This window comes from Tachysurus fulvidraco, chromosome 1 (genome assembly GCF_022655615.1).
Source record: "Tachysurus fulvidraco isolate hzauxx_2018 chromosome 1, HZAU_PFXX_2.0, whole genome shotgun sequence".
NCBI classification, from domain to species: Eukaryota; Metazoa; Chordata; class Actinopteri; order Siluriformes; family Bagridae; genus Tachysurus; species Tachysurus fulvidraco.
Genome location: NC_062518.1, coordinates 51,864,290 through 51,877,892, shown reverse-complemented (window position 1 = coordinate 51,877,892; position 13,603 = coordinate 51,864,290). Strand labels below are relative to the sequence as shown.

The 13,603-nt window shown below is 47.3% G+C and overlaps 1 long non-coding RNA gene across 1 annotated transcript; it reads right to left on the bottom strand.

Moving 5' to 3' along the window:
* Window positions 1-6,281: 6,281 nt before the first annotated feature.
* LOC125141504 lies at window positions 6,282-13,358 on the bottom strand. The gene is made up of 3 exons (XR_007140903.1): window positions 13,265-13,358; window positions 12,546-12,635; window positions 6,282-6,593 (listed from the first exon to the last, which is right to left on the bottom strand). It is a non-coding gene; the product is annotated as an uncharacterized LOC125141504 (long non-coding RNA).
* Between the last annotated feature and the right edge of the window lie 245 nt (window positions 13,359-13,603).

Below are 13,603 nucleotides of genomic sequence, written 5' to 3'. Positions count from 1 at the left end.
TAGACAAGCTTTTAGCTGATTGGGCTTTTATGGTTTCATCCCTGTTGTAGTGTGTTTTTATTGTTTTATAATTGTAGTTTTATCATCTCTATAAATTTCTCTTTTTACTTTGTAAGATTGTTTTATTGTACTTTTAAGTTTTATTGTTATATTTTGTAAAGGACTTTGTGATTCTATCTGTGAAAAGTGCTATATAAATAAACTTTTACTTACTTTACTTTACTAACATACAGTTTATCCATGTAATGTGTCTGTCTGTGTTTTCCCCTTGTTTCTGTCTGCCGTCTCTCCCTGATGTTAATTGTTGACCCCGCCCACCTATCTGTTACCATGGACACTAATTACATTCATTCTCTTCCCCAGGTGTTTTGTCTTAGTCCTTGTCTGTCTCTGTTTTGGGATTGGTTCTCGTTCACCATATATACTCTGTCTGTTCACTTCAATGTTGTTGGTCGTTTTTGGTGTTGGTGTGTGCATGTCCATGTTCCCGTTTCCTGTTTGTTCCGCGTTGCCTGCCTGTTTGTTTGTGTTTTGTTTATTAAAACCCGTAAACTGCGTTTGGATCCTCACCCGCTTTTGTTTCACCGTGTCACATCGTGACAGAACGACCAACCACCAATGGATCCAGCAGAACTCCTGTTTTGCCTACGTCAGGAGGACGCCCCAGTTGAGGAGTACACGTAGGTATTCTTGGACCTGTGCAGCGAGGTCAACTTCGATGAGAAGGCGCTCAAAGACATTTTTAAGCACGGACTAAGGGAGATCCTGCGGTATTTGATGCCGTCTACCAGAGAAATAAAGACATTCTCGGAGTTCGTCAACTTGGCGTTGCTCCTGGATGGGTCCACGCTGAGCGTGAGCACTGTAGAGACGGAAGTCGGCCGTAAGTATTTTTTGGGGGGGGGCAGCAAGCATCGGGATCCGTGGGCCACAGAGTGGAATCAGCCACGGACGCCCGAATGCTCCACAGTGCCTCCGCCCAGACCAGTCCCGTGCACATCCGTGATTGAGCCAGTTCCCATGGCTACCGTACCGGCGAGCTCGGCTGAGGTCCGTGCTAACCGGCTGGTCTCCAAACTGGCGGATACCCCGATGAGGTCGGCTCGGGCGGCCGGCATCCCTAAGCCGCCAGCTGGACCAGCCGGGTTGCCGGAACCAGCCGGGTCGCCAGAACCGACCGGGTCGATGGAACCGGCCGAACCGACCGGGTCGACGGAACCTGCCGAACCGACCGGGTCGACGGAACTGACCGGGTCGACGGAACCTGCCGGGTCGATGGAACCTGCCGAACCGACCGGGTCGACAGAACTGACCGGGTCGATGGAACCTGCCGAACCGACCGGGTCGACGGAACCGACCGGGTCGATGGAACCTGCCGAACCGACCGGGTCGACAGAACTGACCGGGTCGATGGAACCTGCCGAACCGACCGGGTCGACGGAACCAGCCGGGTCGCCGGAACCGAGCGGGTCGATGGAACCTGCCGAACCTGCCGAGCCGACCGGGTCGACGGAACCGACCGGGTCGACGGAACCTGCTGAACCGACCGGGTCGACGGATCCTGCATGGTCGACGGAACCTGCAGGGTCGACAGAACCTGCCGAACCGACCGGGTCGACAGAACTGACCGGGTCGATGGAACCTGCCGAACCGACCGGGTCGACGGAACCAGCCGGGTCGCCGGAACCGACCGGGTCGATGGAACCTGCCGAACCTGCCGAGCCGACCGGGTCGACGGAACCGACCGGGTCGACGGAACCTGCTGAACCGACCGGGTCGACGGAACCTGCAGGGTCGACAGAACCTGCCGAACCGACCGGGTCGACGGAACCTGCAGGGTCGGCGGAACCTGCCGAACCGAACAGGTCGACGGAACCTGCCGAACCGACCGGGTCGACGGAACCGGCCGAGCTGACGGAACCAGCCGAATCGGCCGGGTCGACCGAAATGACTGAGTCAGAGGACGCGGTCGACGTCATGACACCCAAACTACCTGAACTCTCTGCCTGGCCTGAACCTATGCATGTTTCTGTTTTCCTGTGTTTTGCTTCGCTGGACTTGCCAGCCCTTCTACCTCCTGTCCCTGTTCAGAGGCCCAAAGCACCACCCTGGCTGCCAACTCCGTTCCTGTCTCTGGCTCCGCCTCCAGAACCACCCTGGTCCCCGGTCCTGCTCTGGTCTCTGGCTCAGCCTCCAGCACCACCCTGGTCTCCGGTCCTGCTCTGGTCTCTGGCTCCGCCTCCAGCACCGCCCTGGTCGTGGGTCCTGCTCTGGTCTCTGGCTCCGCCTCCAGCACCACCCTGGTCTCTGGTCCTGCTCTGGCCTCCGGCTCCGCCTCCAGCACCACCCTGGTCTCCGGTCCTGCTCTGGTCTCTGGCTCCGCCTCCAGCACCACCCTGGTCTCCGGTCCTGCTCTGGTCTCTGGCTCCGCCTCCAGCACCACCCTGGTCTCCGGTCCTGCTCTGGTCTCTGGCTCTGCCTCCGGCACCACCCTGGCCTCCTGTTCTCTCTGCGCCGCCCTGGCCTCCTGTTCTCCCGGCGCCGCCCTGGCCTCCGGCTCTGCCGGCGCCGCCCTGGCCTCCGGCTCTGCCGGCGCCGCCCTGGCCTCCGGCTCTGCCGGCGCCGCCCCGGCCTCCGGCTCCTGCTCGGCGGGCGCCACCACTACACGAACCCGACCCGCCCTCCCACCCTGGTTGTGCCTTCACTCCACCCGCCTGAACTGGGTTTTGTGGACTTGGGAGCGTCTGGAAGCCGCTCGTAGGGGGGGGGCTCTGTAATGTGTCTGTCTGTGTTTTCCCCTTGTTTCTGTCTGCCGTCTCTCCCTGATGTTAATTGTTGACCCCGCCCACCTATCTGTTACCATGGACACTAATTACATTCATTCTCTTCCCCAGGTGTTTTGTCTTAGTCCTTGTCTGTCTCTGTTTTGGGATTGGTTCTCGTTCACCATATATACTCTGTCTGTTCACTTCAATGTTGTTGGTCGTTTTTGGTGTTGGTGTGTGCATGTCCATGTTCCCGTTTCCTGTTTGTTCCGCGTTGCCTGCCTGTTTGTTTGTGTTTTGTTTATTAAAACCCGTAAACTGCGTTTGGATCCTCACCCGCTTTTGTTTCACCGTGTCACATCGTGACAATCCATTTATAGTTATACTTAATGTGCTGGAGCGTCCATGCTATATGGTAGTTCCTGTTCTAGTCTCTCTCTCTCTCTCTCTGTCTCTCTCTCTCTGTATGTAAACACTTCACTCTGACCATTCCAAAGCACTGACACTGGGGACTCCTTCCATAAACATTTCTTTAAAGTCTAAGTGAAATTGTAAGGAGTGAAAAATTTACAATTAAATATGTTTAATATTTATTTTCTGTCATATATCAGATCAGCTTTAATCACCATGTCTGAAGTTCCAGTTCCTCCCAAAGTCCAGGAGAACTTTCAGGACCATGCAGGTCTGACAGCTTAATTTTTGAAGATTGTTAAATATAAACATGGCTTTAAATCTATAAATTAGCAACCAGCTATTAAAAACAATAGACATGAAATTTGAAATGTGCCCACAAACAACTTGATTTTTATGATAATAATCTGTTTTGTTTATTCTATGTATAAAAGGCTGTAGGGAACTTGTTTCTGTCAGTGAGCCTGAGACCCATCAGAAGGCCAACAGCATCACAGGAAAATACGGAATGTGGTTCCAGGACCCAGAGTCTCCAGTAGCTCCGTATGGGGCAGACATGGTGTGGTGCATCGACACTGTGAGCAGTGAAGTACGAGAATTGTACGCCTATGAAAACCTGGAGCAGCTCGCCCGTGGCTACCCCACCAAGGTCCTGCTTTTACCAGAGTCGATGGGGAGCCCCGGGGCCACCGTGTACCACGGATCGCTTTACTACCGATGCAGACAGAGCCCCACGCTGCTGCATTATGACCTTGCTGCTGAGAACATCGTGGCCCTGAGAGAGCTGCCACACCCAGGATTCCACAGCCAGTATCCTTATTCCTGGTGTGGCTACACCGACATCGACCTGGCTGTGAGTGAGAAGGGACTGTGGGCCATTTACAGCACAGAAAACGCTCGTAGAGGCTCATCATTATCTCACAGTTGGATCATGAAAACATGAGAGTGATCAGAAGCTGGGAGACAAACATCCAAAAGAACAAAGTGCCGAACGCTTTCATGGTGTGTGGCAGACTGTACACTGTACAACCCAACTTTTATAACATTGTGTAACTTAGCGCCATCTTCTGGCAAATAGGATCAACTGCAAATACAGTGATAACGTAAGTGCTTCCAAAACGTCTTCTGGTGCCTCCTTCATTCCGCCATAATAATCCTTCATGAAAATGATCCAGCATCTTTAAGGAAGTAGTGGTGTGTTCTCTAAATGTGCTTAGAAAAATGGGTGAATAAAGAAAGAGGTGGATTTTGTATAAAGGAAACCCACAGGGGACTTCACATGGAAGTCATTTGAAATAATGAAAATTAAATATAAGCTTTAGAAATATTATTGCTGATTCTGCTGTAAATTGCTGTGTTACCAAGAAATATGCCCAAACACCAAGGAGAGGAGACATGATGAAATACAGGAGAACACAAGGCAAATTATGATAATAATCCTCTACCTGCACTTAGGACTCTTTACCTGCCTCATACAGGAATTATTTAATCAGTTCTGCATTAATCTGATTTTACAGTCACACTTATATCTTCTACACTCCAACACAAGAGTTAATTTTCCTCACCAGTGATCCATAGTGGCTGTAGATTGCTGTACTGTGTGTGAAGTTTGTAGCTAGTCGTGGAAGTTCTGAGCTTTGAGAGATTTAAAGTATAAGGTATCACACTGGTAGACACCGATTTTGGGACCCTGGACCCCACAGCACCTCACCTTCATAGCCCATTGTAATATGACACTGGCGGGGGTCTATCCTATGCCATGGCCATGAGGGGTATCAGAGGCAGCTTTATAATACCTTATCATTAATAGCTATATCAATATTACCATTATTACTATTATTATTATTATTATTATTATTATTATTATTATTGCTAATACAACTACTACTATTATCATTACTAATAATAGCTGTATCAGCATTATCATTGCTATTACCACTACTATTTTTATTTTTCCTCTTCCGGTTCTTTTTACCTTCCTCTCATTCCGGATGAAATGAGTATATTTGTAAATATGTTTATCATTACTGCTACTGCTAATAATAGTATTACTATTTTGTCGTTTCATATTAGTTAGATTTATTATTATTATTATTATTATTATTATTATTATTATTATTATTATTATTATTGCTATTACTGTTGATTTTGTCACCTTCCTCATACCCCATTTTCCATTTTGTTTGTGAGATATTATTATTATCTTCATCATTATTATTGTCATTATATATATATATATATATATATATATATATATATATATATATATATATATATATATATATATATATATATAGTTAATTTATGCATATATCTCCACTCCCTGCATCTGTTACTGCTCTCTTTCAGCCTATCGCAGCATCTCGGGCTACAGTCAGGGTTTTACACACACACACACACACACACACACACACACACACACACACACACACACACACACACACACACACACACACACACAGAGCACATTGTGTGGTTCACATACTGCGGTCACATGTCGCCATCTAGTGGGTGTGTGTCGCAAGGAGAAAAAATCTGAGATATAAAGTCATTATTATTATTATTATTATTATTATTATTATTATTATTTAAAATGAGGGGGAAACAAGCTTCCATATTTTTTCTTTCATTTTCTGCTGTAACATAGAAATTTTCCCACCGTGAATAAATAAAGGTAAATCTTATCTTATCTTATCTTATCTTATCTTATCTTATCTTATCTTATCTTATCTTGCTTGTGTTTGGACCTCTGTCTGTTTCTACCTTTCAGTTCTTTATTATGTTTGGATTGTCTGCTTGTGATTCCTTTAATAAACTCCTCATATCATACTGTATTTCATTGGCTCTGTACATGTACCTTGCACAATGACAATAAAGTAGAATCTAATCTAATCTAATCTGATATGAATTCTAATCTAATATGAATTCTAATGTGAGTCCTACTAGGGATTCCTTTTAAAAACAAACACCTTTACAAATCATTTGTGCAACACAAGGACACAAACAGTGAGGAATTAAAGTAGTACATTTTTAAGTTAAAAATTAAAGTGATAAATAACAATCTTAATAAATAGATGAATATCTTCAAATATTGCCAAAGTATCACAAAATATACAAATAAAATGATAAAATAATATAAAAAAAACTGCCTACATCTGCTCACAAGATATTTTCTGAAGACTTATAGAAAGAGATTTAACAAATGATGCTAATATAGTAAATATAACAGCTTAACAGTTCGTCCAAAATGAGCAGTTATCTAAAGATAACTTACAAATTCAGATTTAGAGCTCAGACTTTATTTACTACTGAGTATTATTTCATTCTTTCAGCTTGTGAAACACGACTCCATCTGGTTGTTTACACCATTTCACTGTGATGTTCTCTCCTCAAATGATCCTTCAGTTTCTGGTTGATCTGAAGAACAGAATAAAACTTTTATGACAAAATCATATATTGTCGATTTGTAAGAAAGCTTTTTTTGTGACGTGTTAGTTATAACATAATGAGTAAATTACAATATAAAATGAAAATTCACCCTCAGTGAGAAAGTTAGGCCGATTAAGGACCTGGGCTGGCCTCCTACTGAAAACCCTTAATTTGGCTGGGGATTATACTGTTGTTGTGATAGGATTTATTCTCAGAAAGCTACCCAGTAGAAGCTTGTTACCCTTATTCAGTGTCATTTGCTGGGACCTGTGGCTCCACACACACTTCCTGGTGTACAGCACTGTTAACAAGAGGGCCACTGGCAGAAAGGTGAGTCATGGTGTTCTGTTGGGCTTAACCTTGTTTATGTTAATAATGTTATTGTATGATAGTTCAGGGGCCTGTTGCACAAAAGTAGAATTAAGACATCCAGGATAAATGACTGAGCTGAGCTCAATGAATCCAACACAAGTGCTTCCAGGCTTAATTGGTCGCACAAAGACGAAGCCAGGATGAGCAGACACGGATTCATCAAGCCAGGTGAAACCAATCGTGGATATGTGCACGCTCACGGCTCATTCAAACAGACCCGCCACTGATCACAGATTCACTGATTCGCCATGGCAACTAGAGCAGTGTACTTTCCCCGTTGGAGGCACAAATCCTCATGGAGGCATACGAGGAGGTAAAAGACACAATTAAGAAGAAAGGCAACACCACCACAGTGATAAAGCAAAGAGAAAAAGTGACCGCCTGAATGTATAAGTAGTGCACAATTACACACTCACCGCTCTGCTGAAACATCACAATTACACACTCACCACTCTGCTGAAACATCACAATTACACACTCACCGCTCTGCTGAAACATCACAATTACACACTCACCACTCTGCTGAAACATCACAATTACACACTCACCGCTCTGCTGAAACATCACAATTACACACTCACCGCTCTGCTGAAACATCACAATCACAATCCAAATAGTTAATTCACATCTCCAAAAACGCAGTTGTACTCTGATTATGAAACAGTTTAATTTTTAATTGAAATGGACTGCAGATATGAGTGAAGTTGTGTACAGTAACTCCATCACACTGTATAAAGCTTCGATAAATTATGAAAGCTTTACATTATTACTACATTACATTATTATTACATTACATTATTACTACAATACATTATTACTACAATACATTATTATTACATTACATTACTACTACATTACATTATTATTACATTACATTATTACTACATTACATTATTACTACATTACATTATTACTACGCTCACCAGTACAGTTTAATCTTAGCCATTGTACTCTGTTGTCCACCGATTTTTCTGTTCTCCTGCTTTTATTAATGTAAAGCTGCTTTGAAACAATGCAACAATTGTGAAAAGCACGATATAAATAAAATAAAATTGAATTGAATAAATAAACTTATATAGCACCTTCAAGGGACCCAAACTCACTTGCTCACTGACTCCATTGAATGTTCTTGTGTAATAAAGAAAGTGTCTCTTGTCATGTGTGTGTGTGTGTGTGTGTGTGTGTGTGTGTGGTGTCTGTGTGTGTGTGTGGTGTGTGTGTGTGTGTGTGTGTGTGTGCGGTGTGTGTGTGTGGTGTGTGTGCTTGTTGTGTGTGTGTGTGTGTGTGTGTGTGTGTGTGGTGTGAGTGTGGTGTGTGTGTGTGTGTGTGGTGTGTGTTTGTGGTGTGTGATGTAGATTAAACATGACCGGGCCAAAACGGTCCACTTTTTACATCATGGCTGTGTCATGAATATCACTGTGTTTATGAGGTAATAATGATGAGATTTTGTGTTGACAGGTGAACTCTCTGGTGTGTTGCTAGGAGACAGGGGGTCTGGCTGCCAGCCTTTTCTCCTGACACCTTTCACAGACCCCCAGGAAGCAGAGCAGGCCTACAACCATGCCCATGCCAGGACCAGGGCCAGAGGTGAAATGACCTTTGACCTCCTGAAGGCACGCTTTCACTGCCTACACAAATTAAGGGTCAGCCCTGTGAGGGCATGTGACATTACTGTGGCTTGTGCTGTCCTCCACAATGTGGCCTGCCTGAGGAAGGAGAGGACCCCCAGAGTGCCACCAGCCATGGACTGGGACAATCCAGCAATGTTCCCTGATGACGACAGTGTTCGGCTGCTGAGGGACCAATATGTGTGGAATTATTTTAGTTAGTATGTGTGTTTTCAGTTTTGGTGAGATATGTAATTATTGGTTACATATTATTATTGTAGATAGATAATTATTGGTCGGGTTATTTCAGTATGATGTCCACTATTCTGGGAGTACATTTGCAACCCTGCCCATTGATTGCTAGATTTGGACTTCCAGATGAAGCATCTCAGTTAAACTGTATCCAAAAAAGAAGTTATTAGTTTTACATCATTGTTGGCCAGACGTCGCCTTCTTCTTCAGTGGAAGTCCTCTGTCCCACCATCCCACTCCCAGGCACCTTTATTACGTCCCCAGGTTTCGGATAGAGAAACGCTCTGGCCATGCCGGGGCAAACTCCAGGCGAGACGGGGTCACAGACAGGGCCTGCAGATCCCCGATCCTCTTCAGGGAGGGAATCGCCAAAAGGAAGGTGGTCTTAATAGACAGAAACCTAAGGGCCACTTCGGTCAATGGCTCGAAGGGGGGCTCTGATAGAGCCGCCAGCACAACTGCCAGATCCCAGACAGGCACTCTGGGTCGTGTCCCGGGCCTCAGAAACGTGTCACCAATGGGTGCCTACCCAGCGACTGCCCTGCCGGCGGGGTGCTATATGCTGCGATTGCGGAAACGTAAACCTTTAGGGTCGAGGGGGTTAACCGAGCAGCAAACTGTTCCTGTAACTCCAGAACTGAGCTGATCGGGCAGTTAACTGGTTCCAGGCCATGGTGCTCGCACCATGGCGTAAACAGTTGCCATCGTGCGGCATACGACCTCCTTGTGGAGGAAGCTCTGGAGTGAAGAAGTGTCTCTACTACCTCGGTAGAGAGACCAGCCGCTATGAACTGTGCCCCCTCAGGGGCCACAGCCACAGCCTCCACAGCTCTGGGCGGAGTGCACCAGGGTTCTGCCCGCCTGTGAGAGGAGATCCCTCCTGGGAGGAATTTCCCACGGAGAGCCCCGAGTAGGGACACCAGATCCACAAATCATGGCTTGCCATTGAGGTGCTACCAGGAGGAGACAGACTCCATCCCAGCGAACTCCCTCCAGAACTCCAGGGAGCAGTGCGATCGGGGGAAAGGCGTACAGGCGTAGCCTCAGCTACGACTGCACCATCGCATCCAGACTGAACAGAGCTGGGTTAGAGAGAGAGAACCAGAGGGGACAGTGCGAGGTCTTCTGGGTCGCAAACAGATCGACCTGGGCTCTGTATCACCTCGGGGTGGAGATGCCATTCCCCAGGCCTTGGCCCCTGCCTCGACAGGGCATCTGCTCTGACATTCAACCGTCCCGGGATATAAATGGCCCTCAAAGAGAGGAGTCTGTCCCAAGACCACAAGAGGATCACTTGTGCTAGCTTGTACAAAAGGGCGAGATCGGAGGCCCCCTTGGTGGTTGATGTAGGAGACCACCGCAGTATTGTCCATGCGGACCAATACATGGCGATCTCTTAGATCCGGGAGGAAGTGTTTTAAAGCCAAAAACACCGGCATCATCTCCAGGCAATTTATGTGCCACGAGAGACGTGGGCCGCTCCACAGACCCTGGGCAGAGTGGCCACTCATGACCATACCCCACCCCGTGAGGGAAATGTCTGTCGTTAGCATCACGCGATGACATGGAGCCCCCAACACAGGGCCTTCGGACAGAAACGTTCGGTCTTTCCAAACATCCAAGGCTCGAAGGGCACACCGCAAGACCTTGATGGAACGATATGGGTTTCCCCTGAGAGAAAACCCCCTGCCCCGGAGCCAGCACTGGAGGGGCCTCATGTGCAGGAGGCCGAGCGGGATTACCCTGGACGCCGTTGCCATGAGCCTTAGTGGCATCTGGAACTGCTTCACAGTGAGTGGCTGGCCTTCCCGCACTCTCCTGACCGAGGTGAGGATGACTTCGACCCGAGCAGGCGACAACCGTGCCTGCATCCTGGCCGAGTCCCATATTACGCACAAAAAGGTGGTTCTCTGTGCTGGAGAGAGCACGCTTTTGCTGGCGTTTAGTTGAAACCCAAGCACCTTCCTGAAGACGAGGACGGCATCTCGATGCCAAATCGCCTGGCACTCCGACTGAGCCAGAATCGACCAATCGGCTATGTAATTTAAAATGTGGATGCCCTGAAGCCGCAGCGGGGTCAGTGCTGCGTCGACACATTTTGTGACGGTGCGGGGCGAGAGTGCTAGGCTGAACGGGAGGACCCAATATTGGTAAGCTTCACCCCTGAAAGCAAACCTAAGGAACCTCCTCTGTGCAGGAAGGATGGAAACGTGAAAGTAAGCGTCTTCCAGATCTAATATGACGAACCAGTCCCCGGACCTGATCTGAATCACGACCTCCTTGAGAGTGAGCATCCTGAACCTGAGCCTCTTGAGAGAGCGGTTCAAGGAGCGTAGATCTAGAATGGGACGCAACCCGAAGAAGGAAATTGAACACAGGCTGTAGAAGCCTGACTCTCGAACCGAGGGAAGAACCACCTCAATGGTTCCTTTCCTCAGGAGTTTGCGCACTTCTCGTTCCAGGACCAGAGGCTGCTCGGGTCCCACCAGGGTGGGACACATCCCATTGAAACGGGGAGGGGAGGATGCAAACTGAACCATGTAGCCGTCCTCTATGATCCGCAGGACCCACCGGGAGACTCCTGGCAGCTCCTTCCAAGCTGTCAGAAAGTTCCTCAGGGGAACCAGCCCTTCGGGGCTGGCCTCCAACTCACTCAGAGCAGCTGGGGCCGAGCCCTGCAGCTGATGGCACCTTGCGGCGGACCTTCCCCCTCCACAACAAACCTTCGGGTGGAAAGGTGGGGAGCGAACCGCTGAAAGGAAGCTGCGCCCTGCGGCACATCTTGTGGCAGGGCGGGCAGACCGGCTTCCATGACCTGAAGCCATCCTCACTAAGGCCGACGTAGCACGTAGAGGCTAAGTAGGGAACATTGGAGCCTTTAGCGAGGATGCTATGCTAGGGAAGAGATAGCTAGCCATAGCTATCTCTTCCACACGTGGCATCGCCCCATAGCCGCATTCCTTACCCTCAACCACATTCGTGTGGAGTGACGAGGAGAAGTGCGTGCCTAGTACGGGGTTTCCCAGGATCTGGACACCTCGGCGTGCAGATCGGGAAAAAATGGCAGGCCCCGCCGCCCAGGAAGTGACACAGGATGCAGGAAATGCTCATCCAGCTTACTGGGTGCGCGCTGCTTCTGCTGCTCCACCGCCAATCTAAATCCAGCTTGGCTACGGCTCATGTCACGACCTCGAGGAGCTCCTCGTACAGCACAAACTGCGAGGAGCCCACGGGCTCGCTAGCATCCATCAGATCTCCTTCCTCGGAGGGAGAACCATGTAATGCCGCGCTGCCAGGAGAAGAAGCAGCCATCGGGCCTGCTTCTCCGAGGGAGCATGAGCTCGATTCAGCAGACGAGACTGGAGAGGACTCATCTGCTTCCAATCCTGCTGCGATATCAGCCCGCAAGCTCCACGAGTGCCGGCGCTGCTTTACCTCAGCAAGAGCGGGACTGGAACCGCGAGGGAGAGAGCTCTTTTCGAAGAGTGCTCTCCGAGAGCAAAGCGTATGCATAGCCATGCGACTACAGTGCAAGCAAACGATTCCCTCGAGAGTCGATTGTGCATGCTCCACTCCCAAGCCAACAACACACCGATCATGCAAATCCTTCCTGGTAATGAAACGGGGACATGGAAAAACACACTTAAGAAAATTCTGTCTGCTAGCCATCACTCGATCAGAAACACAGTATCAGAAAAACAACGCTTACCTGAACGAGCAGAAGCTGTTTGTCCATCTGTGCCATTTGTAGCTTCCTGTTTACGCAACGTCGCCCGCTGATGATGTCAAGTCCCAACGCCTATTGGTCAGATTACATACGTGGTTCAGAGCGCGGTCACGCAGGGGCGTTCCCATAGCATTTCGACACAGCTCGAGTTCCAAAAGGGAACTATGGTAAATGACTCTGTGTATAAGTTACCTCTTTACTTCTTAAGTAAAGTCGGCCACATATTCACAGGTTGGATTGAATTAATACTTGGTGACAGGAAATTGTCCAAGAAAGGAGAACGGATAAATAAGATATCAATGGTAGAAAGGCCAGCTCAAAAGTTGGTTTTGCTATTAGAAGAATCAGAATTAACTGATTCACATGTGGACTTTATATTTCTCCAAACACACAAAGGTTATAGAAACATAAATGGAAATGTTTAAGAGACATTTATAATTTGGTGGGACTGTAGCAGACGTATTTGAATATTTTCTGTATTATAAATTTAATTTGTTTAAATAACATATATATATATATATGTTATATACGTATATATATAGTGTTTAAATTTTGATATAAATGCGGCACTCTTATTTTGAAAAGTGGCAGTGATACATTGCAGTCACAGTCACAGTTGTGTAAAGCATCACAACACTACGGTTCTCAGCTCTAAAGTTTTATATTTTTGTTAACACACCCTAAAGGGCATAAACTCTTACTGTGATCTGTTGGAGTTATCAAGGATCAATATAACTTCATTTAGACCATCAGTAAAGTTTGGGTCGTCATTAGGATGGGATGTTTGGGTCGTCATCTACATGTGATACAGAATAGCATGAAATACCCTTTTATTAGAGAACTGCAGAACACAGTGTAAAAACTAATTATTTTCCTTAATGTACATATATCATAAAATGTCAAAGTCTGCAAATACAGTCATGAAGCACACTCGCTACTCATCATTGGTCCTAACTATTAAGGTGTACATTACAAAACCATCATGGAGAAGCATGGGTTCACTATAACATTTTCGTCTTAAATTTTCGCCCACAAATTAA